Source organism: Doryrhamphus excisus, unplaced genomic scaffold (assembly GCF_037039965.1).
Source record: "Doryrhamphus excisus strain RoL-2023G ecotype Guam unplaced genomic scaffold, RoL_Dexc_Guam_v1.1 HiC_scaffold_24, whole genome shotgun sequence".
NCBI lineage: Eukaryota > Metazoa > Chordata > Actinopteri > Syngnathiformes > Syngnathidae > Doryrhamphus > Doryrhamphus excisus.
Genome location: NW_027621862.1, coordinates 6,701,861 through 6,727,500, shown reverse-complemented (window position 1 = coordinate 6,727,500; position 25,640 = coordinate 6,701,861). Strand labels below are relative to the sequence as shown.

The following is a 25,640-nucleotide window of genomic DNA, read 5'->3' as shown; positions in this document are numbered from 1 at the left end:
TGTCCGAAAGCAGGGAGGGAAGTGTCCCCAGGGTCTCTCACACCCTAGGCGAGAATCATCAGCTCGACCAACAATCCACGGTATGGACAAGTACCTGTGGTCCATATTTTCCGGACGACGCCCTACTGGTGCTGGCCTGCACAAAGGCGCTTCTTGGGAGACAGTGGCCGCTGTAGTGTCGTTATGTGCAAACAACAAGCTCATCCTCAACACAGAGAAGACGAAGAAGATGACAGTGCACACAGGGAATAATTCTCTTTCCTACTGTTATAAATAAGAAGGGTGACATGGTAGTATACGGGATGTCTGTAGGCTGGTGCAACACTCCTCATGAAGAGCAGGGTTATCCTTTTCCGGGCAAGAACCAAAACTCTGACTCGGAGGTGCTGATTGCTGCTCCAGTTGCTTCCAATTCATCTGCGAGTGAAACATGAATTTTAGAGTCAGGTTAATTGAAAGGGTTGGCAAGCTAGCAAGGAGTTGAAACTAGAATCTCCTGATCCGCAGTCAGATGTGTTATCCTTTGCCCCACTATTCGCACAACAAAAAGACCTGTAATTTTTGCAACACCATAACACTAATTAAGATGTGTCATTTTGAGTCAACAAGACCATGTCAACAAAGGTCCTGCAGGAGATAAGGTGACCGAGAGGTTAAGGTGATGGACTGCTAATCCCTTGTGTTCTGCATGCCTGGGTTCAAATCCCATCCTCATCGGACTATACCAATGCACAAGTTTTGACACCACCTGTGTTTTTAGGAAACATCATTAGAATGTAATTCATCAAAGTATCAGGTACGATGTCGGAGATCAAGAATGCTTTTTTGGCAGGGAAAAGGCATAATATACCATTTGGAGAATGCAGGCATCAATTCCACTTCATCTCACAGCGAGCGCTCTACCATTTGTGGTCATACAAGAATGGGATTTGTTTATGTGTGCTTCGAATGAGATGTTTTCTGCATGATGACCATTTTTCTACGGGAAAGATATCTTTCAGATGTATCAATTAAAATACTGAATCGTCCAATGTGGGGCTCCAACCCATGACCCGTAGAGTCTCATGCTCTATGGACTGAGATTGCTTTGCATCTGAGAGGTAGCAGGATCGATGCCCACATTCTCCAAGAAATCCTTGATGTTGGGATTGACATGATAGATGTTGGGATCGGAAATGAGTCCAGGATCTATCCCTCAGTGTCAGATGAATACCCCAAACCTAATCCTGGCTGCGTTCTCTAGAGTAGTCTCTTGTCATGTCCCGGTCCCGCCACCTCCAAGATCGACTGAGGTCTTATTTTTTATTTTTATTTTTTGTCCCGTCCAGCCATTGGGGCAGATAGTATTGTTGATCTCAATGCCCTTACATGCTAGACAGATTTGCTCTGTGTCAGGAAAGGTGTTGGCTACAACTTCCCTGTACCATGAAATTTTATTTGCCGTTATTTAATGTTTTTGTTATGCCATTTGGAGCGACTGGACCGGAGCAAGAAGAAGAACAGAAAAGAAGAAGAGAAAGGTGGGGTGGGGGGGGCAGTAGAGGGAGAGACAAAAACAGCAGCAACAAGAATTCCCATAACAACAGTGACAAACAGAACAGTTAAATGTCAATGATGGCTAAGGGTCACAATGGAGATGATATCAGTGAAATGAAACAGTCCAACTTACCAGTAGCAATAGTAACAATGAGGACAACCATGATAGTAAACACAATTACAACCATACAGTTACAGTAATTAAACTCTCACTGCTTGACATCATTACTGTAATAATAGCATACCAATACCATATAAACACCCGTGTGCTGTGAGTGTCCATATGGAGGTGTGTTGTGTATGTGAATGCGAGTGTGTGAATGTGTAATTGTCACTGAGAATGACAAAAGGAGAGAGACTGCCTTTTACCACCCAGCAAACCCCCCCCCCCCCCCCCCCCCCCCCCGCGCAGCCAGGTCAAGCCCCCACCGCCAGAGATCCTCCGGCCCCGTGGGTGTGGGCAAAGCCAGGGCCGACTCCCCAAGACCCGCCCCCGAATCAACTCCCCGAAGAGACCAGCAAGAGGCCATGGAGGAGCAATCTCAACCGGCAACAGGGCGCCAGCAGGCCGGAGGAGAGTCGCACCCCCGAGACCAGCGGGAGACCATACCCCACTAGGGCAGAAGGGCATCGAAGGCCACACACCCGTGGGCACAGGGGCGCCCCCGCCAGCCGGAAGGGAGCCCGTCCACGGTCGGAGGCGCCCCCAAGGGCACGTGGGGGCCCGCGACCCAGGACAGACCCAGGGAGGTAGCGCCAACCATGACCCTAGGGCAAGCCCTGGCGTCAGCTGGTTCCAGCGGGACCCCCAGAAAGGCCAGACCAAAATATCATTTGCCCTCAAAATACAAGGGCAGCGGGACAATCCCTTGGTACATTATGGAAACTACATGAGGAGCCTGGCTTTTAACTAGAACTGGAAATACTTGTGGAGCCCCGCACATAAACCACGTGTCTTCCTCACATGCTGTCATAGACATTCGCGTCATTTGAGGAACTCATCCTGATCCACGGTTACCACTGATTTGGAGAGTAAATTTTACTTAAGTAAATAAGTCATCATACACTTACTGTTAAAGGAAGACACAGTCCAAACACTTGCTTGCTGCAGGGCAAGTAGGTTCCACCAAGACTTGAACTTGGATCACTGGATTCAGAGTCCAGAGTGCTAACCATTACACCATGGAACCTGCAAGTGCATTATAGGGTCCTGACGTACACATTGTCAGATTACATGAGAGTTGATAGAACTTCACTGTGCACTACTTTCCTTTCCCGAGACGCCGGATGGTGGTCCAGAATCTCTTCGAAGCTGTCCGGAAGTCATTCTCCATGGCTTCTCCAAACTCCTCCCATGTCAGGCTTTTTGCCTCAGTGAATGCCAAAGCCGCGGACCGCTTGGCCTGTTGGTTCCTGTCAGCTGAAGTCCCATAAGCCAAAAAGGCCCAATAGAACTCCTTCAGCTTGACGGCATTCCTCACCAATGGTATCCACCAACGGGTTCGAGGATTACCGCCACGACAGGCACCGACCATCTTCCAGCCACAGGATGTCTGCAGGCTGGTGCAACACCTCATGAAGAGCAGAGCTGACCTGTTCCGGGTGAAACCCATGAACTCGGACTCTGAGGTGCAGTTTGACCATTTCAGCTGAGTTCTGAATTTATCAGTTGATCAACATTTCTACCCTCGACTATGGTCATGAGCTTTGAGTCAGCATGGAAAGGATAAGATAGTGGGTAAAAGCAGCTGAAATGACTTTGTTTTGTAGTGCGGCTGGACTTTCTCTTAGACATGGGGGAGAAGCTGTGTCATCCGGGAGGAAATGGGACAAAAGTCACGACAGAAATTGCACATCAGTGTAAATGAAATGAATGTAGAAAGTCTGTGAGGATTAGTACATGGCAGCTCAGATTCAGTGCATGGGGGAATTAGCTCAAATGGTAGAGTGCTTGCTTAGCATGTGAGAGGTAGCGGGATTGATGCCTGCATTCTCCAAAAGGTGTATTATGGCCTTTTCCTGCCAACAAAAGCATTCTGGATCTCCGACATCGTACCTCATACATTGATTCAGTACATGCTAATGATGTTTCCTAAAAACACAGGTGGTGTCAACACTAGCGCGAACTTAACTGATCCTGCTGTTTTGACAATTGTGTTTAAAAAAAGATCAAAACAAGATCAGGTGGGCTCGTCGGGGAATTAAACCAGGGACCTCTCACACCCAAAGCGAGAATCATGCAACTAGACCAGAGAGCCACAATTTCAAACAAGTAGCTGTGGTCTATATTTACTGGCCTGCACAAAGGGGCTTCCAGGTACGGGGTGGCCACCGGGTGGTCACATGGTTGTGCAAACAACAAGCTCATCCTCAACACAGAGAAGACACAAGGAACAATTCTCACTTCTGGCTAAATAAGCAGCACGACATGGCAGTCATAGCAGAGGATGGTTTCAGTTGCCAGATTGAGGCTTTCGCTCAGGAGGCACTCGTAGAAATCCCACAGCTGACATTTTCCTGGTCAGACCCATTATCCATGACTGAACTCCCCGTCGGGAAATCAAACAACGGTCTTCTTCAATATTGTTAAACTGTTATTACTTTAGGCTGTTTATAATGTTTATTCTCAGATTGGTTATATTTTCCTGTTTAACTACGTAGTTATGTCCCCTTTGCTGCTGTGCAATGCAAATTTCCCCACTGAGGGACGAGTAAAGGTATATCTAATCTAATCTAATGAACTCCAATTCTGAGTTGTTGTGGTGTCGACTAAGAGAGGTTCTAGTTGTAATGTTCTAGAGTTCTAGTGAGACGGGTTTGCTTTACCCTACTGGTTGTTGCAATCGTAATCTTGCTCAAGGTTCAACGTGAAATTGTGACATACAAAACAGGAACTCCCCGTCGGGAAATCAAACAATGGTCTTCCGTGTGACAAAATTGTTATACTGTTATTACTTTAGGCTGTTTATATTATTTATTCTTAAATAGTTATTTCCCCTTTGCTGCTGTGCAATGTAAATTTTCCCACTGAGGGATGAGTAAAGGTATATCTAATCAAATCTAATGAACTACAATTCTGACAGTTGTTGTGGTGTCGATTGGCCAAAGGGGAATTCAAAACAGAGGCTCATGGCCCATGACCGTTTTTGTGGTAGCTGACGACTTCAACCAGTGAAATCCATCCATTTTCTGTACAGCTTATCCTCATCAACGGACTGTATTCCCCACCCGTTACCAGCATGGGGAAATTCCAACCCAAGATGATTGGACCAGGAACACAGCCACATACGTGGCAGAGACACAGCTTCAGCCTACCCCCACTTTTAGATTAAATTAATTAATTAGATTGAGTTTAGTTTAGTTTTAGTAGAATTAGTTTGAGAAGCCTTTTGCTGAAAGGACCTTAACTTCACATCCAGCCAATGCCAGAGGAAATTAAAAGCCAAACCATCGACAGCAAAGGCACAAGTTGAGTCCACCGAGACATCAAGGTGACCCCAAAGGTAGCTCAGGTGTTTCTTTCACAGCTGGTTTTTAAACCTTTTAAACCTCGTTTGCGATTGTGAAAAGCCCATTTTTTCTGGAACATGTTATATGAACTACAATTTTCGCTACAAAGGAGAAATCTGGAGTCAATTTGGACAATTGCCAATCTGAGCCCACTTTAACCCTCTCTAACCCAACACAAAATGACTGAAAAAAAAGATTTGTGTTATGGTTCAGTGGGAGGGGCATACAAATCATTGCCTATGTGCTTGTGTGGTGCCTCGTACCATAATGCGGTGACCAAATAGGTCAGCCAGAAGGACCACGATGGACCATTCTAAATCCCACTAAGTCGTGAGCTGGAAGGACCACAATGGGTCATCCTGAATATCACTAAATTGGCAAGCAGTTGTCCTTGCAATTTAACCACTGGTCTTTTGGGGCAGTCATGGTGTCAGGACGCCTGTGACCATGATGGATCATCCGAAATCCCACTAAGTATTTGTGAGCCGGAAGGGCCACAATGGGTCTTCCTAAATAAAGCTAACACAGGTTCAAACTAACCGGTTCAAATTCTGCCTACAACGTGGAGTTTTGGGGGCACTTGTGGTGTCAAGACGTCTGTGACAATAGAGATCCAGGTGAAATTGCCTGGATCTTCATGGTTGCTTACTGAATTGGCAGGTTCCCTTGCATTTCAACTGAAAAACAACGGTATAAACGGTGCGGTTCTTTGCAAGTTGTTGTGGCCGAGTGGTTAAGGCGATGGACTAGAAATCCATTGGGGTTTCCCCGCGCAGGTTCAAATCCTGCCGACAACGTACAGTTTTGGGGGCACTCGTGGTGTCAAGACTTCACTGACGGTGGCGATCCATGGGAAGTCATCAGACCAAAAACATGTCAGGGAATCAATGAAATCCTTTTCAGTCATGGTGTAAGGACGCCTGTTACAATAGAGATCTAGGTGAAATTGCCTGCACTGGAAAAAGCAGAGAACCACCTTCGCAGCTGAAATAGCTCAGTTGAGAGAGCGTTAGACTGAAGATCTGAAGATCCCGGGTTTCAGCACAGTCCCTCTTTACGTCCTGACTTGGCAAATAGTTTGAGAAGGCCTTTGCTGAAAGGACCTTCTCACATGAACTCTGACTCTCATGAGCACTGACTTCTTCTTGAAGGGCTCAGCTGTGTTGTACAATCTGACAGTCCTTTGCTGCCACATCATTCCAGTCGAGGACAATGGACATGACCAGGAAAATGCCAGCTGTGGGATTTCAAGCAGTGCCTTCTGAGAGAAAAGAGTCTTAATCTGGCGCTTAAGACCAATCATCCACACAACCTAAAATGGTGCCCTGATCAGGAAAAAACTGTGCCCTTGTGAGGTTCGCTGACAATGGAGGACACTCAAAAGGAGCCCGACAAAGCAACACACTCCTCAGCCTCCCTCAAATCCTGCTGACAACGTACAGTTTTGGGGGCACTCTTGGTGTCAAGACATCACTGATGGTGGCGATCCATGGGAAGTCATCAGACTAAAAATGTGTCAGGGGATTCATGGGAATTCATGTGAGATCCCCCAAAACCGTGAGCTGCAATACCACTCACGAGTTGACAAGTCTCATAAAATTGGCAAACATTTTCCATTGCATTTCGACTGATATACAACGGCATAATCTGTGAGGTTCTGCATTTGTGACAATTTGTTGTGGCCGAGTGGTTAAGGCGATGGATTAGAAATCCATTGGGGTTTCTGCTCCCTCATCCTCAGCACCGAGAAGGCCAAGGAGATGACCGTGCACACAAGGAATAACTTGTTTAAGTAAACCTTTTCGACCTAGCTGACCCGTCAAGAAGTCAATCTTTGTTTGTTAAATTCTCCCAGTCACCATGAGGATGTGCTGGTTTAGTGAATATGCATAGTTCCCATCGTGTAACGATGGATGGTGTGTTTGAGGGGGTATAGCTCAGTGGTAGAGCATTTGACTGCAGATCAAGAGGTCCTGGTTGATATCCGGATGCCCCATGATGCACAGCCTTGATTTTAGGATTATTTTATTTATTATTTACTATTTAAGAATAGTCTAAAAGTACATGGATGCCTGGCTCAAACACCCTTGAGAATTGCAACAACTTGTGGTAATGTCTCTCGAATCGGTGTAATATAACTCGATTGTTTCCCTTTTTGCATGGTTCCTTAGGTCAATCCAACTCAAGTGAGGTTGGTTTTGGTTTGTTTCCATAAAGGTATGGGAAGGTTACTGTTGTAACCCTAGATTGTATCCATTCTGGCTCCATTTTGCAAGGGAGTTTATTGTTCAGTTGCATAAATATTGAAGTCAAAAGTCGATATTCCTTCTGATTATGACTTGCTAACTGCAGGCTGTATCTATATGTTTTATTATTTGACACCACCTGTGTTTTTTGGAAACCTCAGTCAATCTTGGAGGTAGCAATTTCGGGACCGGGGCTTCTTCATCTCTGTCCATGGCAAGGTCAAGTACAGTATGTCAGAAGTTTTTGCCTTGTAAGTTCTCCTCGTTCATCAAGGGCCTGTATAGCGCAGTTGGTAGAGCATCAGCTTTTTAATCGCAGGGTCCAGGGTTCAAGACCTGTTCAAGTGACCCCTTCCCTTAAATGTCAAACCAACCTCTTTTGTCCTCCTACTGTGGTCAAGTACAGTGGGTGCAATGAATAACGCATCTGACTACGGATCAGAAGATTCCAGGTTCAACCCCTGGGACTCGCCAACCTTTCCAATTGACCTGAGTTAAAATTAAAGTTTTGCCTGCAGACAAATTTGGAGCAGCTGAAATGGGCAAACTGCACTTCCGAGTCCGAGTTCATGGGTTTCGCCCGGAAAAGGACAGCTCTGCTTTTCATGAGGTGGTCGGGTGTGTTGCACCAAGTCAAGTCAAGTCAAGTCAAGTTTATTTATATAGCCCTTAATCACAAAAGATTCTCAAAGGGCTTAACAAGCAGGCAACAGTAGATGATAGACAATAGACGACAAACGACATCCCCTGATCTGAACCCCCATCAGGGCAAGTAAAAACTCAAAACCCATTAGGGATAAAGAAACCTTGAGAAGGGACCGCAGATGGGGGAATCCCCCTTCTAGGATGACCAAGCTGCAATGGATGTGGAGAGGTTAACATGTGACAGTTAAATATAAACAGAGAGTATAATAGTCCAGGTCCAAGATGTAATGCCATTAGGACAGTTGGGCAGCCGCGGGTCTTGAGATGATCACCATCCCTCTGCTGCAGCGCCTCCACAAGGTAGGCCACGTCAGATGTCCAGTTCCGTCAAGGCAACTTCCAAACAGCCTCTCCTGGGGGGTATGGGAGAGAGAAGGAGCGGCAGTCAAAACAGGCAGGGAATATTTTTACCTAAACGCTAAAGTATAGAAATGAATCTCAAGTCGGGACTTGAACATTTCTACTGAGGTAGCAGCTCTAATATTAACAGGTAGAGCATTCCACAACGTTGGGGCAACTTCTACACTCTTTACAGTCGTTTGCATACATTATTTCTATTTTATACGAAGACACCAAGATAGATACCAAGACAATCCACGATGACTTGACGTATATTCACCCTCAGGATTTATTCTTCCTCTGTCGTTTTGTCACCTACTCTATACCGCCATCACTGCTAGCACCCCCTAGTGGACCTTGCGGTATTACACTCAAACGCCAACAATGGAGATTTGGTTTATTTTAGACACAAACATATAAAAAATAGTAGGGTGTCTTTTTTTCTTTTACAACTGAATTTTATATATATGACATGAACTATTACTACTCTTAAATGCTCTAACCATATTTATATGTTTTAAACTGTTTTTTTTTGAAACCATGTTACCTTATCTTTTATGTACCTTACACTCACACCACCCTTTTCTGCTTATAGCATGTCAACTGCCATGCAAGTCTGGAAGGCCATCAGAGAAGTAGCTAACTGCTACACTAACTGCTCTGAACGCTTCTTCAGTTTGATTAGAGAGACGCTGAACATTATAATGCAGATAATGAATCACTTCGGTATTATGGTTAATGGAAATCAAAGGGATGATAGAAGCAAAACTGGATATAACCTGATCTGTAATTTTATACTCCTCTGGGACGCCACGAGGGATACCTATGGCGTCAATGTACGTCGGGTTGGGGGTGTCTAACCAGGGTGAGGTTGACACACCTCGCCTGGTCCTCAGGGCGGCCGGTGGCATGAGGTGAGACCCTACGGAAGTAGCACTATGCACTAGGCGCTCCACATCTACTGACAATACTGTCATTGGAAGAAGGAAAGGAATCGGCGCACAAACACCAGTCATGTTCTCGGTCGGTAACCTATCACTCACGCCGGGTCCACCGCACCACCACCAGAGGTCAGCCCTGAGTATCGGCCGGAAGAAGGCATCCATCTGTAAGGTAGAATTACACCAAGAGATATTAATGCCGGGTTGTACCAATCGGGAACCTGTGGAAACGGTAATGCACATAAATTTACCTTTCGCCACTGTGCTGCTGAATATGGGCTTACCTTTGACCTCTGTAACCTCGGGGTGCGCTACGGCGAATGGCCGACAATTAGCCGAGGCTGCTTCTGGAGCAGTGGATGTATTCATCAGGGACACTCGGCGGAAATCACAGCGGGAACTATTTGCAATAAGGGGCCCACTCCCAGGCACGCTAAACAATCTGTTTTCCTTGTTTTAGCTTGTTCCACCATCAAAAGCCAATTGTTAAACTGTCCCGAAATACCTGTCAAGAGCACAAACAAGGTGTCCACCAGGTACCCGCCCTCAGACCCCAGCGTACCGATTGAGTCTGCGTCGGGGTACATAAAATAAAAAAAAAACATAAAATATTGCAGTGGTGTCCTGTGGCCGGTTAGCTCAGTTGGTCAGAGCGTGGTGCTAATAACGCCAAGGTCACGAGTTCAACCCCCGTACTAGCCACTCTTCTTTATGTGCTCCAGGAACAACAAAAGCCTTGGTTGGCAACTTACCGGCCCCCATAACCGACATCACACCACCCACCCTCGAAAAGACCGGGGAAAGGTAAAGAAAACAGCATGTCAAAGCAGAGCGGCAAAAAACCTCTTGGTCACCAAGACTCAAGGAGCAGATCAATGGGGGCAGTGGACCCCATTATCCTCTTCAGACCACGAGTGCAGAGAATGCGGACCGTGAAGAAACAACAAAAGCCCCCGTTGACAACAGCTAACAGTACACCACCACAAGGAAAACAGCATGGTGGGGACAAAAGCCCAAAACCCCCCAGGCCCCATAACCAACAGCGCACAACCCAGTCAACTGCGAAACACCCCCATCAAGGCTGCCAACCGACCGGGGAAAGGTAAAGAAAACAGCATGGCAAAGCAGAGCAGCAGCAAACCTCTCGCCCACCGTGACTGCATGATCAATGGGGGCAGATGACCCTATTGTCCGAGAACCAAAATTTCGACCACGAGCACAGAGAATGCGTCTGTTAAGGATTAGTTAGTTGATTTGAGCTGGAAACATTTGATGCAATGGCGTCCGGTGGTTGGTTAGCTCAGTTGGTCAGAGCGTGGTGCTAATAACGCCAAGGTCACGGGTTCAACCCCCGTACTAGCCACTCTTCTTTATGTGCTCCAGGAACAACAAAAGCCCACGGCGATAGCCCACTGGTCTCCATAACCAACATCACCCCACCCACCAGTGAAACACCTTCGACAAGACCGCAGAAAGACCGGGGAAAGGTAAAGAAAACAGCACGTCAAAGCAGAGCGGCAACAAACCTCTTGGTCACCAAGACTGCAAGGAGCAGATCAAAGATGGCAGTGTACCCTATTATCCTCTATCCAAACTTTTACATCACGAGTGCAGAGAATGCGGACCGTGAAGGAACAAAAAAAGCCCTCCCTGCCCCTGAACTACCCTTCCACACAATCCCCAGAACACCACCATCAGTGAAGTTATATCAACGCTAATGTAATCTGACAGGATGTACTTCAGGGCCCGGCGCTGTCTGTACCCTTGCAGGTTCCGTGGTGTAATGGTTAGCACCCCGGACTTTGAATCCAGTGGTCTAAGTTCAAGTCTTGGTGGAACCAAGGGATTGCCCTGTTGCCCTTGTATTTTGAGGGCAAAAAGGAGGCGTTTGCAAGTGGACCTGAGACCCTGTCACTGGTCACCTGAACAGGGACTTGAATCCGGGACACTCAGATCAAAAATCTAACCTTCAGGTGACTGGCTCAACCTTTGCTGATATTTGGCTTGTCCGTGTGGGCAGTTTAAGACCTCAGTCGATCTTGGAGGTGTCAATTCCGGGACCTGCCTCTTTCATTCCACTTCTTCTTCCTCCTCCATTCATCCCCACCCACCGCGGCTGAAGCAGTGGCAATACAGCCTGGACAACAGTGTCAGCGTGAGCCCATAGAGGGTTACCTGAATCCCTCTTTGACAGAGCCCCTCTTGAAATTGACTTTTAATTACTGAAGTGTGTGTGAGGGTTGCCTTGCTTTTATGCGTTTAAGGACGTTATTTTTCGTTGGCAGGTGCTGAGGGCCCAGAGTGGCAGCGGTTTCCCTGTTGGTCCCTTTTTTTCCACTTTTGGTTTGCTGAGTCACGAGTGCAGTGTGGTTTGGATCCCTCCCTTTATGTTACCGCTGTCGTGGTAAGCCCCAGCCCAGGCCTCTTTTCTTCAATGGAAGCAGTCAACTTGTGGAGTACGTCAGTGTTTGAAGAGCTGATCAACTGGTGCAGTTGCTTCTGAATGCTTCGCTGCAACTCGCGTGCTGACATCTTGGATCACAATGGTGGTGTGTCTGTCCATGAACTGATGACAGGTTCAATGGATTGATGATTTGCTGCGCTCTAGGACACAGAAATCATCCCGGACGACCCCCAAAATGTTGCCCCTCCACCACCGGGAGGGGTTGTATGCCTTGAAAATCCTGTGGTACAGAATAAGGACGACAATCCACGATGACTTGACGTATATTCACCCTCAGGATTTATTCTTTCTCTCAGAACAATAACAGCACTTCAGATCTCATAAGATGACTACACCAACAGTTGGCCGTTTGTTTCCAGCATTATTGGTTAAACAAACATTTGAACAGCTAAACATTTGTGATGTTAAGACATCGGCTTTACATGTCAATCTAGTGACAATTTCCACAGCCAATGTATACTTGTCACATATCTTTAGTACAATACTATCAGTAACACATTTCACATATTGCAGTTAACCTGCTGAATGCTATTCACCATACATTAAGGACTGCTAGCATTAGCCGTTAGCCATTTCACATGTGCTCAAGTGCTCTACAAAACATTTATAACAAACCACTTTGCAGTCAGCTGTTTACTTTAGCAACTTCTACACTCTTTACAGTCATTTGCATACATTATTTCTACTTTATACTAACATGTGGTACAGAATAAAGAAGACAATCCACGATGACTTGACGTATATTCACCCTCAGGATTTATTCTTCCTCTGTCGTTTTGTCACCTACTCTATACCGCCATCACTGCTAGCACCCCCTAGTGGACCTTGCGGTATTACACTCAAACGCCAACAATGGAGATTTGGTTATTTTAGACACAAACATATAAAAAATAGTAGGGTGTCTTTTTTCTTTTACAACTGAATTTTATATATATGACATGAACTATTACTACTCTTAAATGCTCTAACCATATTTATACGTTTTAAACTGTTTTTTTTTTAAACCATGTTACCTTATCTTTTATGTACCTTACACTCACACCACCCTTTTCTGCTTATAGCATGTCAACTGCCATGCAAGTCTGGAAGGCCATCAGAGAAGTAGCTAACTGCTACACTAACTGCTCTGAACGCTTCTTCAGTTTGATTAGAGAGACGCTGAACGTTATAATGCAGATAATGAATCACTTCGGTATTATGGTTAATGGAAATCAAAGGGATGATAGAAGCAAAACTGGATATAACCTGATCTGTAATTTTATACTCCTCTGGGACGCCACGAGGGATACCTATGGCGTCAATGTACGTCGGGTTGGGGGTGTCTAACCAGGGTGAGGTTGACACACCTCGCCTGGTCCTCAGGGCGGCTGGTGGCATGAGGTGAGACCCTACGGAAGTAGCACTATGCACTAGGCGCTCCACATCTACTGACAATACTGTCATTGGAAGAAGGAAAGGAATCGGCGCACAAACACCAGTCATGTTCTCGGTCGGTAACCTATCACTCACGCCGGGTCCACCGCACCACCACCAGAGGTCAGCCCTGAGTATCGGCCGGAAGAAGGCATCCATCTGTAAGGTAGAATTACACCAAGAGATATTAATGCCGGGTTGTACCAATCGGGAACCTGTGGAAACGGTAATGCACATAAATTTACCTTTCGCCACTGTGCTGCTGAATATGAGCTTACCTTTGACCTCTGTAACCTCGGGGTGCGCTACGGCGAATGGCCGACAATTAGCCGAGGCTGCTTCTGGAGCAGTGGATGTATTCATCAGGGACACTCGGCGGAAATCACAGCGGGAACTATTTGCAATAAGGGGCCCACTCCCAGGCACGCTAAACAATCTGTTTTCCTTGTTTTAGCTTGTTCCACCATCAAAAGCCAATTGTTAAACTGTCCCGAAATACCTGTCAAGAGCACAAACAAGGTGTCCACCAGGTACCCGCCCTCAGACCCCAGCGTACCGATTGAGTCTGATTCGGGGTACATAAAATAAAAAAAAAAACATAAAATATTGCCGTGGTGTCCTGTGGCCGGTTAGCTCAGTTGGTCAGAGCGTGGTGCTAATAACGCCAAGGTCACGAGTTCAACCCCCGTACTAGCCACTCTTCTTTATGTGCTCCAGGAACAACAAAAGCCTTGGTTGGCAACTTACCGGCCCCCATAACCGACATCACACCACCCACCCTCGAAAAGACCGGGGAAAGGTAAAGAAAACAGCATGTCAAAGCAGAGCGGCAAAAAACCTCTTGGTCACCAAGACTCAAGGAGCAGATCAATGGGGGCAGTGGACCCCATTATCCTCTTCAGACCACGAGTGCAGAGAATGCGGACCGTGAAGAAACAACAAAAGCCCCCGTTGACAACAGCTAACAGTACACCACCACAAGGAAAACAGCATGGCGGGGACAAAAGCCCAAAACCCCCCAGGCCCCATAACCAACAGCGCACAACCCAGTCAACTGCGAAACACCCCCATCAAGGCTGCCAACCGACCAGGGAAAGGTAAAAAAAACAGCATGGCAAAGCAGAGCAGCAGCAAACCTCTCGCCCACCGTGACTGCATGATCAATGGGGGCAGATGACCCTATTGTCCGAGAACCAAAATTTCGACCACGAGCACAGAGAATGCATCTGTTAAGGATGAGTTAGTTGATTTGAGCTGGAAACATTTGATGCAATGGTGTCCGGTGGTTGGTTAGCTCAGTTGGTCAGAGCGTGGTGCTAATAACGCCAAGGTCACGGGTTCAACCCCCGTACTAGCCACTCTTCTTTATGTGCTCCAGGAACAACAAAAGCCCACGGCGACAGCCCACTGGTCTCCATAACCAACATCACCCCACCCACCTGTGAAACACCTTCGACAAGACCGCAGAAAGACCGGGGAAAGGTAAAGAAAACAGCACGTCAAAGCAGAGCGGCAACAAACCTCTTGGTCACCAAGACTGCAAGGAGCAGATCAAAGATGGCAGTGTACCCTATTATCCTCTATCCAAACTTTTACATCACGAGTGCAGAGAATGCGGACCGTGAAGGAACAAAAAAAGCCCTCGTCCACAACACCCCGCCCCTCATAACCCCCCCTGGCCCCATAACCAACAGCGCACAACCCATTCAACTGCGAAAACACCCGCATCATGGCCGCCAACTGATCGGGGAAAGGTAAGTATTTGCCCAGGAAGGGGCTTGTTGGTCTAGTGGTATGATTCTTGCTTAGGGTGCAAGAGGTCCCGAGTTCAATTCTCGGACAAGCCCTCCCTGCCCCTGAACTACCTTTCCACACAATCCCCGGAACACCACCATCAGTGAAGTTATATCAACGCTAATGTAATCTGACAGGATGTACTTCAGGGCCCGGCGCTGTCTGTACCCTTGCAGGTTCCGTGGTGTAATGGTTAGCACCCCGGACTTTGAATCCAGTGGTCTAAGTTCAAGTCTTGGTGGAACCAAGGGATTGCCCTGTTGCCCTTGTATTTTGAGGGCAAAAAGGAGGCGTTTGCAAGTGGACCTGAGACCCTGTCACTGGTCACCTGAACAGGGACTTGAATCCGGGACACTCAGATCAAAAATCTAACCTTCAGGTGACTAGCTCAACCTTTGCTGATATTTGGCTTGTCCGTGTGGGCAGTTTAAGACCTCAGTCGATCTTGGAGGTGTCAATTCCGGGACCTGCCTCTTTCATTCCACTTCTTCTTCCTCCTCCATTCATCCCCACCCACCGCGGCTGAAGCAGTGGCAATACAGCCTGGACAACAGTGTCAGCGTGAGCCCATAGAGGGTTACCTGAATCCCTCTTTGACAGAGCCCCTCTTGAAATTGACTTTTAATTACTGAAGTGTGTGTGAGGGTTGCCTTGCTTTTATGCGTTTAAGGACGTTATTTTTCGTTGGCAGGTGCTGAGGGCCCAGAGTGGCAGCGGTTTCCCTGTTGGTCCCTTTTTTTCCACTTTTGGTTTGCTGAGTCACGAGTGCAGTGTGGTTTGGATCCCTCCCTTTATGTTACCGCTGTCGTGGTAAGCCCCAGCCCAGGCCTCTTTTCTTCAATGGAAGCAGTCAACTTGTGGAGTACGTCAGTGTTTGAAGAGCTGATCAACTGGTGCAGTTGCTTCTGAATGCTTCGCTGCAACTCGCGTGCTGACATCTTGGATCACAATGGTGGTGTGTCTGTCCATGAACTGATGACAGGTTCAATGGATTGATGATTTGCTGCGCTCTAGGACACAGAAATCATCCCGGACGACCCCCAAAATGTTGCCCCTCCACCACCGGGAGGGGTTGTATGCCTTGAAAATCCTGTGGTACAGAATAAGGACGACAATCCACGATGACTTGACGTATATTCACCCTCAGGATTTATTCTTTCTCTCAGAACAATAACAGCACTTCAGATCTCATAAGATGACTACACCAACAGTTGGCCGTTTGTTTCCAGCATTATTGGTTAAACAAACATTTGAACAGCTAAACATTTGTGATGTTAAGACATCGGCTTTACATGTCAATCTAGTGACAATTTCCACAGCCAATGTATACTTGTCACATATCTTTAGTACAATACTATCAGTAACACATTTCACATATTGCAGTTAACCTGCTGAATGCTATTCACCATACATTAAGGACTGCTAGCATTAGCCGTTAGCCATTTCACATGTGCTCAAGTGCTCTACAAAACATTTATAACAAACCACTTTGCAGTCAGCTGTTTACTTTAGCAACTTCTACACTCTTTACAGTCATTTGCATACATTATTTCTACTTTATACTAACATGTGGTACAGAATAAAGAAGACAATCCACGATGACTTGACGTATATTCACCCTCAGGATTTATTCTTCCTCTGTCGTTTTGTCACCTACTCTATACCGCCATCACTGCTAGCACCCCCTAGTGGACCTTGCGGTATTACACTCAAACGCCAACAATGGAGATTTGGTTATTTTAGACACAAACATATAAAAAATAGTAGGGTGTCTTTTTTCTTTTACAACTGAATTTTATATATATGACATGAACTATTACTACTCTTAAATGCTCTAACCATATTTATACGTTTTAAACTGTTTTTTTTTTAAACCATGTTACCTTATCTTTTATGTACCTTACACTCACACCACCCTTTTCTGCTTATAGCATGTCAACTGCCATGCAAGTCTGGAAGGCCATCAGAGAAGTAGCTAACTGCTACACTAACTGCTCTGAACGCTTCTTCAGTTTGATTAGAGAGACGCTGAACGTTATAATGCAGATAATGAATCACTTCGGTATTATGGTTAATGGAAATCAAAGGGATGATAGAAGCAAAACTGGATATAACCTGATCTGTAATTTTATACTCCTCTGGGACGCCACGAGGGATACCTATGGCGTCAATGTACGTCGGGTTGGGGGTGTCTAACCAGGGTGAGGTTGACACACCTCGCCTGGTCCTCAGGGCGGCCGGTGGCATGAGGTGAGACCCTACGGAAGTAGCACTATGCACTAGGCGCTCCACATCTACTGACAATACTGTCATTGGAAGAAGGAAAGGAATCGGCGCACAAACACCAGTCATGTTCTCGGTCGGTAACCTATCACTCACGCCGGGTCCACCGCACCACCACCAGAGGTCAGCCCTGAGTATCGGCCGGAAGAAGGCATCCATCTGTAAGGTAGAATTACACCAAGAGATATTAATGCCGGGTTGTACCAATCGGGAACCTGTGGAAACGGTAATGCACATAAATTTACCTTTCGCCACTGTGCTGCTGAATATGAGCTTACCTTTGACCTCTGTAACCTCGGGGTGCGCTACGGCGAATGGCCGACAATTAGCCGAGGCTGCTTCTGGAGCAGTGGATGTATTCATCAGGGACACTCGGCGGAAATCACAGCGGGAACTATTTGCAATAAGGGGCCCACTCCCAGGCACGCTAAACAATCTGTTTTCCTTGTTTTAGCTTGTTCCACCATCAAAAGCCAATTGTTAAACTGTCCCGAAATACCTGTCAAGAGCACAAACAAGGTGTCCACCAGGTACCCGCCCTCAGACCCCAGCGTACCGATTGAGTCTGATTCGGGGTACATAAAATAAAAAAAAAAAACATAAAATATTGCCGTGGTGTCCTGTGGCCGGTTAGCTCAGTTGGTCAGAGCGTGGTGCTAATAACGCCAAGGTCACGAGTTCAACCCCCGTACTAGCCACTCTTCTTTATGTGCTCCAGGAACAACAAAAGCCTTGGTTGGCAACTTACCGGCCCCCATAACCGACATCACACCACCCACCCTCGAAAAGACCGGGGAAAGGTAAAGAAAACAGCATGTCAAAGCAGAGCGGCAAAAAACCTCTTGGTCACCAAGACTCAAGGAGCAGATCAATGGGGGCAGTGGACCCCATTATCCTCTTCAGACCACGAGTGCAGAGAATGCGGACCGTGAAGAAACAACAAAAGCCCCCGTTGACAACAGCTAACAGTACACCACCACAAGGAAAACAGCATGGCGGGGACAAAAGCCCAAAACCCCCCAGGCCCCATAACCAACAGCGCACAACCCAGTCAACTGCGAAACACCCCCATCAAGGCTGCCAACCGACCAGGGAAAGGTAAAAAAAACAGCATGGCAAAGCAGAGCAGCAGCAAACCTCTCGCCCACCGTGACTGCATGATCAATGGGGGCAGATGACCCTATTGTCCGAGAACCAAAATTTCGACCACGAGCACAGAGAATGCATCTGTTAAGGATGAGTTAGTTGATTTGAGCTGGAAACATTTGATGCAATGGTGTCCGGTGGTTGGTTAGCTCAGTTGGTCAGAGCGTGGTGCTAATAACGCCAAGGTCACGGGTTCAACCCCCGTACTAGCCACTCTTCTTTATGTGCTCCAGGAACAACAAAAGCCCACGGCGACAGCCCACTGGTCTCCATAACCAACATCACCCCACCCACCTGTGAAACACCTTCGACAAGACCGCAGAAAGACCGGGGAAAGGTAAAGAAAACAGCACGTCAAAGCAGAGCGGCAACAAACCTCTTGGTCACCAAGACTGCAAGGAGCAGATCAAAGATGGCAGTGTACCCTATTATCCTCTATCCAAACTTTTACATCACGAGTGCAGAGAATGCGGACCGTGAAGGAACAAAAAAAGCCCTCGTCCACAACACCCCGCCCCTCATAACCCCCCCTGGCCCCATAACCAACAGCGCACAACCCATTCAACTGCGAAAACACCCGCATCATGGCCGCCAACTGATCGGGGAAAGGTAAGTATTTGCCCAGGAAGGAGCTTGTTGGTCTAGTGGTATGATTCTTGCTTAGGGTGCAAGAGGTCTCGAGTTCAATTCTCGGACAAGCCCTCCCTGCCCCTGAACTACCTTTCCACACAATCCCCGGAACACCACCATCAGTGAAGTTATATCAACGCTAATGTAATCTGAATGGATGTACTCAGGGCCCGGCGCTGTCTGTACCCTTGCAGGTTCCGTGGTGTAATGGTTAGCACCCCGGACTTTGAATCCAGTGGTCTAAGTTCAAGTCTTGGTGGAACCAAGGGATTGCCCTGTTGCCCTGTTGCCCTGAGACCCTGTCACTGGTCACCTGAACAGGGACTTGAATCCGGGACACTCAGATCAAAAATCTAACCTTCAGGTGACTGGCTCAACCTTTGCTGATATTTGGCTTGTCCGTGTGGGCAGTTTAAGACCTCAGTCGATCTTGGAGGTGTCAATTCCGGGACCTGCCTCTTTCATTCCACTTCTTCTTCCTCCTCCAGTCATCCCCACCCACCGCGGCTGAAGCAGTGGCAATACAGCCTGGACAACAGTGTCAGCGTGAGCCCATAGAGGGTTACCTGAATCCCTCTTTGACAGAGCCCCTCTTGAAATTGACTTTTAATTACTGAAGTGTGTGTGAGGGTTGCCTTGCTTTTATGCGTTTAAGGACGTTATTTTTCGTTGGCAGGTGCTGAGGGCCCAGAGCGGCAGCGGTTTCCCTGTTGGTCCCTTTTTTTCCACTTTTGGTTTGCTGAGTCACGGGTGCAGTGTGGTTTGGATCCCTCCCTTTATGTTACCGCTGTCGTGGTAAGCCCCAGCCCAGGCCTCTTTTCTTCAATGGAAGCAGTCAACTTGTGGAGTACGTCAGTGTTTGAAGAGCTGATCAACTGGTGCAGTTGCTTCTGAATGCTTCGCTGCAACTCGCGTGCTGACATCTTGGATCACAATGGTGGTGTGTCTGTCCATGAACTGATGACAGGTTCAATGGATTGATGATTTGCTGCGCTCTAGGACACAGAAATCATCCCGGACGACCCCCAAAATGTTGCCCCTCCACCACCGGGAGGGGTTGTATGCCTTGAAAATCCTGTGGTACAGAATAAGGACGACAATCCACGATGACTTGACGTATATTCACCCTCAGGATTTATTCTTTCTCTCAGAACAATAACAGCACTTCAGATCTCATAAGATGACTACACCAACAGTTGGCCGTTTGTTTCCAGCATTATTGGTTAAACAAACATTTGAACAGCTAAACATTTGTGATGTTAAGACATCGGCTTTACATGTCAATCTAGTGACAATTTCCACAGCCAATGTATACTTGTCACATATCTTTAGTACAATACTATCAGTAACACATTTCACATATTGCAGTTAACCTGCTGAATGCTATTCACCATACATTAAGGACTGCTAGCATTAGCCGTTAGCCATTTCACATGTGCTCAAGTGCTCTACAAAACATTTATAACAAACCACTTTGCAGTCAGCTGTTTACTTTAGCAACTTCTACACTCTTTACAGTCATTTGCATACATTATTTCTACTTTATACTAACATGTGGTACAGAATAAAGAAGACAATCCACGATGACTTGACGTATATTCACCCTCAGGATTTATTCTTCCTCTGTCGTTTTGTCACCTACTCTATACCGCCATCACTGCTAGCACCCCCTAGTGGACCTTGCGGTATTACACTCAAACGCCAACAATGGAGATTTGGTTATTTTAGATACAAACATGTAAAAAATAGTAGGGTGTCTTTTTTTCTTTTACAACTGAATTTTATATATATGACATGAACTATTACTACTCTTAAATGCTCTAACCATATTTATACATTTTAAACTGTTTTTTTTTAAACCATGTTACCTTATCTTTTATGTACCTTACACTCACACAACCCTTTTCTGCTTATAGCATGTCAACTGCCATGCAAGTCTGGAAGGCCATCAGAGAAGTAGCTAACTGCTACACTAACTGCTCTGAACGCTTCTTCAGTTTGATTAGAGAGACGCTGAACGTTATAATGCAGATAATGAATCACTTCGGTATTATGGTTAATGGAAATCAAAGGGATGATAGAAGCAAAACTGGATATAACCTGATCTGTAATTTTATACTCCTCTGGGACGCCACGAGGGATACCTATGGCGTCAATGTACGTCGGGTTGGGGGTGTCTAACCAGGGTGAGGTTGACACACCTCGCCTGGTCCTCAGGGCGGCTGGTGGCATGAGGTGAGACCCTACGGAAGTAGCACTATGCACTAGGCGCTCCACATCTACTGACAATACTGTCATTGGAAGAAGGAAAGGAATCGGCGCACAAACACCAGTCATGTTCTCGGTCGGTAACCTATCACTCACGCCGGGTCCACCGCACCACCACCAGAGGTCAGCCCTGAGTATCGGCCGGAAGAAGGCATCCATCTGTAAGGTAGAATTACACCAAGAGATATTAATGCCGGGTTGTACCAATCGGGAACCTGTGGAAACGGTAATGCACATAAATTTACCTTTCGCCACTGTGCTGCTGAATATGGGCTTACCTTTGACCTCTGTAACCTCGGGGTGCGCTACGGCGAATGGCCGACAATTAGCCGAGGCTGCTTCTGGAGCAGTGGATGTATTCATCAGGGACACTCGGCGGAAATCACAGCGGGAACTATTTGCAATAAGGGGCCCACTCCCAGGCACGCTAAACAATCTGTTTTCCTTGTTTTAGCTTGTTCCACCATCAAAAGCCAATTGTTAAACTGTCCCGAAATACCTGTCAAGAGCACAAACAAGGTGTCCACCAGGTACCCGCCCTCAGACCCCAGCGTACCGATTGAGTCTGCGTCGGGGTACATAAAATAAAAAAAAAAACATAAAATATTGCAGTGGTGTCCTGTTGCCGGTTAGCTCAGTTGGTCAGAGCGTGGTGCTAATAACGCCAAGGTCACGAGTTCAACCCCCGTACTAGCCACTCTTCTTTATGTGCTCCAGGAACAACAAAAGCCTTGGTTGGCAACTTACCGGCCCCCATAACCGACATCACACCACCCACCCTCGAAAAGACCGGGGAAAGGTAAAGAAAACAGCATGTCAAAGCAGAGCGGCAAAAAACCTCTTGGTCACCAAGACTCAAGGAGCAGATCAATGGGGGCAGTGGACCCCATTATCCTCTTCAGACCACGAGTGCAGAGAATGCGGACCGTGAAGAAACAACAAAAGCCCCCGTTGACAACAGCTAACAGTACAAGGAAAACAGCATGGCGGGGACAAAAGCCCAAAACCCCCCAGGCCCCATAACCAACAGCGCACAACCCAGTCAACTGCGAAACACCCCCATCAAGGCTGCCAACCGACCGGGGAAAGGTAAAGAAAACAGCATGGCAAAGCAGAGCAGCAGCAAACCTCTCGCCCACCGTGACTGCATGATCAATGGGGGCAGATGACCCTATTGTCCGAGAACCAAAATTTCGACCACGAGCATAGAGAATGCGTCTGTTAAGGATGAGTTAGTTGATTTGAGCTGGAAACATTTGATGCAATGGTGTCCGGTGGTTGGTTAGCTCAGTTGGTCAGAGCGTGGTGCTAATAACGCCAAGGTCACGGGTTCAACCCCCGTACTAGCCACTCTTCTTTATGTGCTCCAGGAACAACAAAAGCCCACGGCGACAGCCCACTGGTCTCCATAACCAACATCACCCCACCCACCTGTGAAACACCTTCGACAAGACCGCAGAAAGACCGGGGAAAGGTAAAGAAAACAGCACGTCAAAGCAGAGCGGCAACAAACCTCTTGGTCACCAAGACTGCAAGGAGCAGATCAAAGATGGCAGTGTACCCTATTATCCTCTATCCAAACTTTTACATCACGAGTGCAGAGAATGCGGACCGTGAAGGAACAAAAAAAGCCCTCGTCCACAACACCCCGCCCCTCATAACCCCCCCTGGCCCCATAACCAACAGCGCACAACCCATTCAACTGCGAAAACACCCGCATCATGGCCGCCAACTGATCGGGGAAAGGTAAGTATTTGCCCAGGAAGGAGCTTGTTGGTCTAGTGGTATGATTCTTGCTTAGGGTGCAAGAGGTCCAGAGTTCAATTCTCGGACAAGCCCTCCCTGCCCCTGAACTACCTTTCCACACAATCCCCAGAACACCACCATCAGTGAAGTTATATCAACGCTAATGTAATCTGACAGGATGTACTCAGGGCCCGGCGCTGTCTGTACCCTTGCAGGTTCCGTGGTGTAATGGTTAGCACCCCGGACTTTGAATCCAGTGGTCTAAGTTCAAGTCTTGGTGGAACCAAGGGGTTGCCCTTGTATTTTGAGGGCAAAAAGGAGGCGTTTGCAGGTGGACCTGAGACCCTGTCACTGGTCACCTGAACAGGGACTTGAATCCGGGACACTCAGATCAAAAATCTAACCTTCAGGTGACTGGCTCAACCTTTGCTGATATTTGGCTTGTCCGTGTGGGCAGTTTAAGACCTCAGTCGATCTTGGAGGTGTCAATTCCGGGACCTGCCTCTTTCATTCCACTTCTTCCTCCTCCAGTCATCCCCACCCACCGCGGCTGAAGCAGTGGCAATACAGCCTGGACAACAGTGTCAGCGTGAGCCCATAGAGGGTTACCTGAATCCCTCTTTGACAGAGCCCCTCTTGAAATTGACTTTTAATTACTGAAGTGTGTGTGAGGGTTGCCTTGCTTTTATGCATTTAAGGACGTTATTTTTCGTTGGCAGGTGCTGAGGGCCCAGAGCGGCAGCGGTTTCCCTGTTGGTCCCTTTTTTTCCACTTTTGGTTTGCTGAGTCACGGGTGCAGTGTGGTTTGGATCCCTCCCTTTATGTTACCGCTGTCGTGGTAAGCCCCAGCCCAGGCCTCTTTTCTTCAATGGAAGCAGTCAACTTGTGGAGTACGTCAGTGTTTGAAGAGCTGATCAACTGGTGCAGTTGCTTCTGAATGCTTCGCTGCAACTCGCGTGCTGACATCTTGGATCACAATGGTGGTGTGTCTGTCCATGAACTGATGACAGGTTCAATGGATTGATGATTTGCTGCGCTCTAGGACACAGAAATCATCCCGGACGACCCCCAAAATGTTGCCCCTCCACCACCTGGAGGGGTTGTATGCCTTGAAAATCCTGTGGTACAGAATAAGGACGACAATCCACGATGACTTGACGTATATTCACCCTCAGGATTTATTCTTTCTCTCAGAACAATAACAGCACTTCAGATCTCATAAGATGACTACACCAACAGTTGGCCGTTTGTTTCCAGCATTATTGGTTAAACAAACATTTGAACAGCTAAACATTTGTGATGTTAAGACATCGGCTTTACATGTCAATCTAGTGACAATTTCCACAGCCAATGTATACTTGTCACATATCTTTAGTACAATACTATCAGTAACACATTTCACATATTGCAGTTAACCTGCTGAATGCTATTCACCATACATTAAGGACTGCTAGCATTAGCCGTTAGCCATTTCACATGTGCTCAAGTGCTCTACAAAAAATTTATAACAAACCACTTTGCAGTCAGCTGTTTACTTTAGCAACTTCTACACTCTTTACAGTCATTTGCATACATTATTTCTACTTTATACTAACATGTGGTACAGAATAAAGAAGACAATCCACGATGACTTGACGTATATTCACCCTCAGGATTTATTCTTCCTCTGTCGTTTTGTCACCTACTCTATACCGCCATCACTGCTAGCACCCCCTAGTGGACCTTGCGGTATTACACTCAAACGCCAACAATGGAGATTTGGTTATTTTAGACACAAACATATAAAAAATAGTAGGGTGTCTTTTTTTCTTTTACAACTGAATTTTATATATATGACATGAACTATTACTACTCTTAAATGCTCTAACCATATTTATACGTTTTAAACTGTTTTTTTTAAACCATGTTACCTTATCTTTTATGTACCTTACACTCACACCACCCTTTTCTGCTTATAGCATGTCAACTGCCATGCAAGTCTGGAAGGCCATCAGAGAAGTAGCTAACTGCTACACTAACTGCTCTGAACGCTTCTTCAGTTTAATTAGAGAGACGCTGAACGTTATAATGCAGATAATGAATCACTTCGGTATTATGGTTAATGGAAATCAAAGGGATGATAGAAGCAAAACTGGATATAACCTGATCTGTAATTTTATACTCCTCTGGGACGCCACGAGGGATACCTATGGCGTCAATGTACGTCGGGTTGGGGGTGTCTAACCAGGGTGAGGTTGACACACCTCGCCTGGTCCTCAGGGCGGCCGGTGGCATGAGGTGAGACCCTACGGAAGTAGCACTATGCACTAGGCGCTCCACATCTACTGACAATACTGTCATTGGAAGAAGGAAAGGAATCGGCGCACAAACACCAGTCATGTTCTCGGTCGGTAACCTATCACTCACGCCGGGTCCACCGCACCACCACCAGAGGTCAGCCCTGAGTATCGGCCGGAAGAAGGCATCCATCTGTAAGGTAGAATTACACCAAGAGATATTAATGCCGGGTTGTACCAATCGGGAACCTGTGGAAACGGTAATGCACATAAATTTACCTTTCGCCACTGTGCTGCTGAATATGGGCTTACCTTTGACCTCTGTAACCTCGGGGTGCGCTAC

General features: G+C 46.8%; 16 non-coding genes across 16 annotated transcripts; 15 read left to right on the top strand and 1 right to left on the bottom strand.

Moving 5' to 3' along the window:
- Positions 1-2,654: 2,654 nt before the first annotated feature.
- Positions 2,655-2,726, bottom strand: trnaq-cug (transfer RNA glutamine (anticodon CUG)). The gene has a single exon. It is a non-coding gene; the product is annotated as a tRNA-Gln (tRNA).
- Positions 2,727-5,761: 3,035 nt separating this feature from the next.
- Positions 5,762-5,843, top strand: trnas-aga (transfer RNA serine (anticodon AGA)). Its single transcript has one exon. It is a non-coding gene; the product is annotated as a tRNA-Ser (tRNA).
- A 4,062-nt stretch (positions 5,844-9,905) lies between these two features.
- trnai-aau (transfer RNA isoleucine (anticodon AAU)) lies at positions 9,906-9,979 on the top strand. Its single transcript has one exon. It is a non-coding gene; the product is annotated as a tRNA-Ile (tRNA).
- A 587-nt stretch (positions 9,980-10,566) lies between these two features.
- On the top strand, positions 10,567-10,640 carry trnai-aau (transfer RNA isoleucine (anticodon AAU)). The gene has a single exon. It is a non-coding gene; the product is annotated as a tRNA-Ile (tRNA).
- A 406-nt stretch (positions 10,641-11,046) lies between these two features.
- On the top strand, positions 11,047-11,118 carry trnaq-uug (transfer RNA glutamine (anticodon UUG)). Its single transcript has one exon. It is a non-coding gene; the product is annotated as a tRNA-Gln (tRNA).
- Positions 11,119-13,777: 2,659 nt separating this feature from the next.
- On the top strand, positions 13,778-13,851 carry trnai-aau (transfer RNA isoleucine (anticodon AAU)). The gene has a single exon. It is a non-coding gene; the product is annotated as a tRNA-Ile (tRNA).
- A 587-nt stretch (positions 13,852-14,438) lies between these two features.
- trnai-aau (transfer RNA isoleucine (anticodon AAU)) lies at positions 14,439-14,512 on the top strand. The gene has a single exon. It is a non-coding gene; the product is annotated as a tRNA-Ile (tRNA).
- Positions 14,513-14,929: 417 nt separating this feature from the next.
- trnap-agg (transfer RNA proline (anticodon AGG)) lies at positions 14,930-15,001 on the top strand. Its single transcript has one exon. It is a non-coding gene; the product is annotated as a tRNA-Pro (tRNA).
- Positions 15,002-15,123: 122 nt separating this feature from the next.
- On the top strand, positions 15,124-15,195 carry trnaq-uug (transfer RNA glutamine (anticodon UUG)). The gene has a single exon. It is a non-coding gene; the product is annotated as a tRNA-Gln (tRNA).
- A 2,660-nt stretch (positions 15,196-17,855) lies between these two features.
- Positions 17,856-17,929, top strand: trnai-aau (transfer RNA isoleucine (anticodon AAU)). Its single transcript has one exon. It is a non-coding gene; the product is annotated as a tRNA-Ile (tRNA).
- Positions 17,930-18,516: 587 nt separating this feature from the next.
- trnai-aau (transfer RNA isoleucine (anticodon AAU)) lies at positions 18,517-18,590 on the top strand. Its single transcript has one exon. It is a non-coding gene; the product is annotated as a tRNA-Ile (tRNA).
- A 417-nt stretch (positions 18,591-19,007) lies between these two features.
- Positions 19,008-19,079, top strand: trnap-agg (transfer RNA proline (anticodon AGG)). The gene has a single exon. It is a non-coding gene; the product is annotated as a tRNA-Pro (tRNA).
- A 121-nt stretch (positions 19,080-19,200) lies between these two features.
- On the top strand, positions 19,201-19,272 carry trnaq-uug (transfer RNA glutamine (anticodon UUG)). The gene has a single exon. It is a non-coding gene; the product is annotated as a tRNA-Gln (tRNA).
- Positions 19,273-22,551: 3,279 nt separating this feature from the next.
- trnai-aau (transfer RNA isoleucine (anticodon AAU)) lies at positions 22,552-22,625 on the top strand. The gene has a single exon. It is a non-coding gene; the product is annotated as a tRNA-Ile (tRNA).
- Positions 22,626-23,042: 417 nt separating this feature from the next.
- trnap-agg (transfer RNA proline (anticodon AGG)) lies at positions 23,043-23,114 on the top strand. Its single transcript has one exon. It is a non-coding gene; the product is annotated as a tRNA-Pro (tRNA).
- A 121-nt stretch (positions 23,115-23,235) lies between these two features.
- On the top strand, positions 23,236-23,307 carry trnaq-uug (transfer RNA glutamine (anticodon UUG)). The gene has a single exon. It is a non-coding gene; the product is annotated as a tRNA-Gln (tRNA).
- The last annotated feature ends 2,333 nt before the right edge of the window (positions 23,308-25,640 follow it).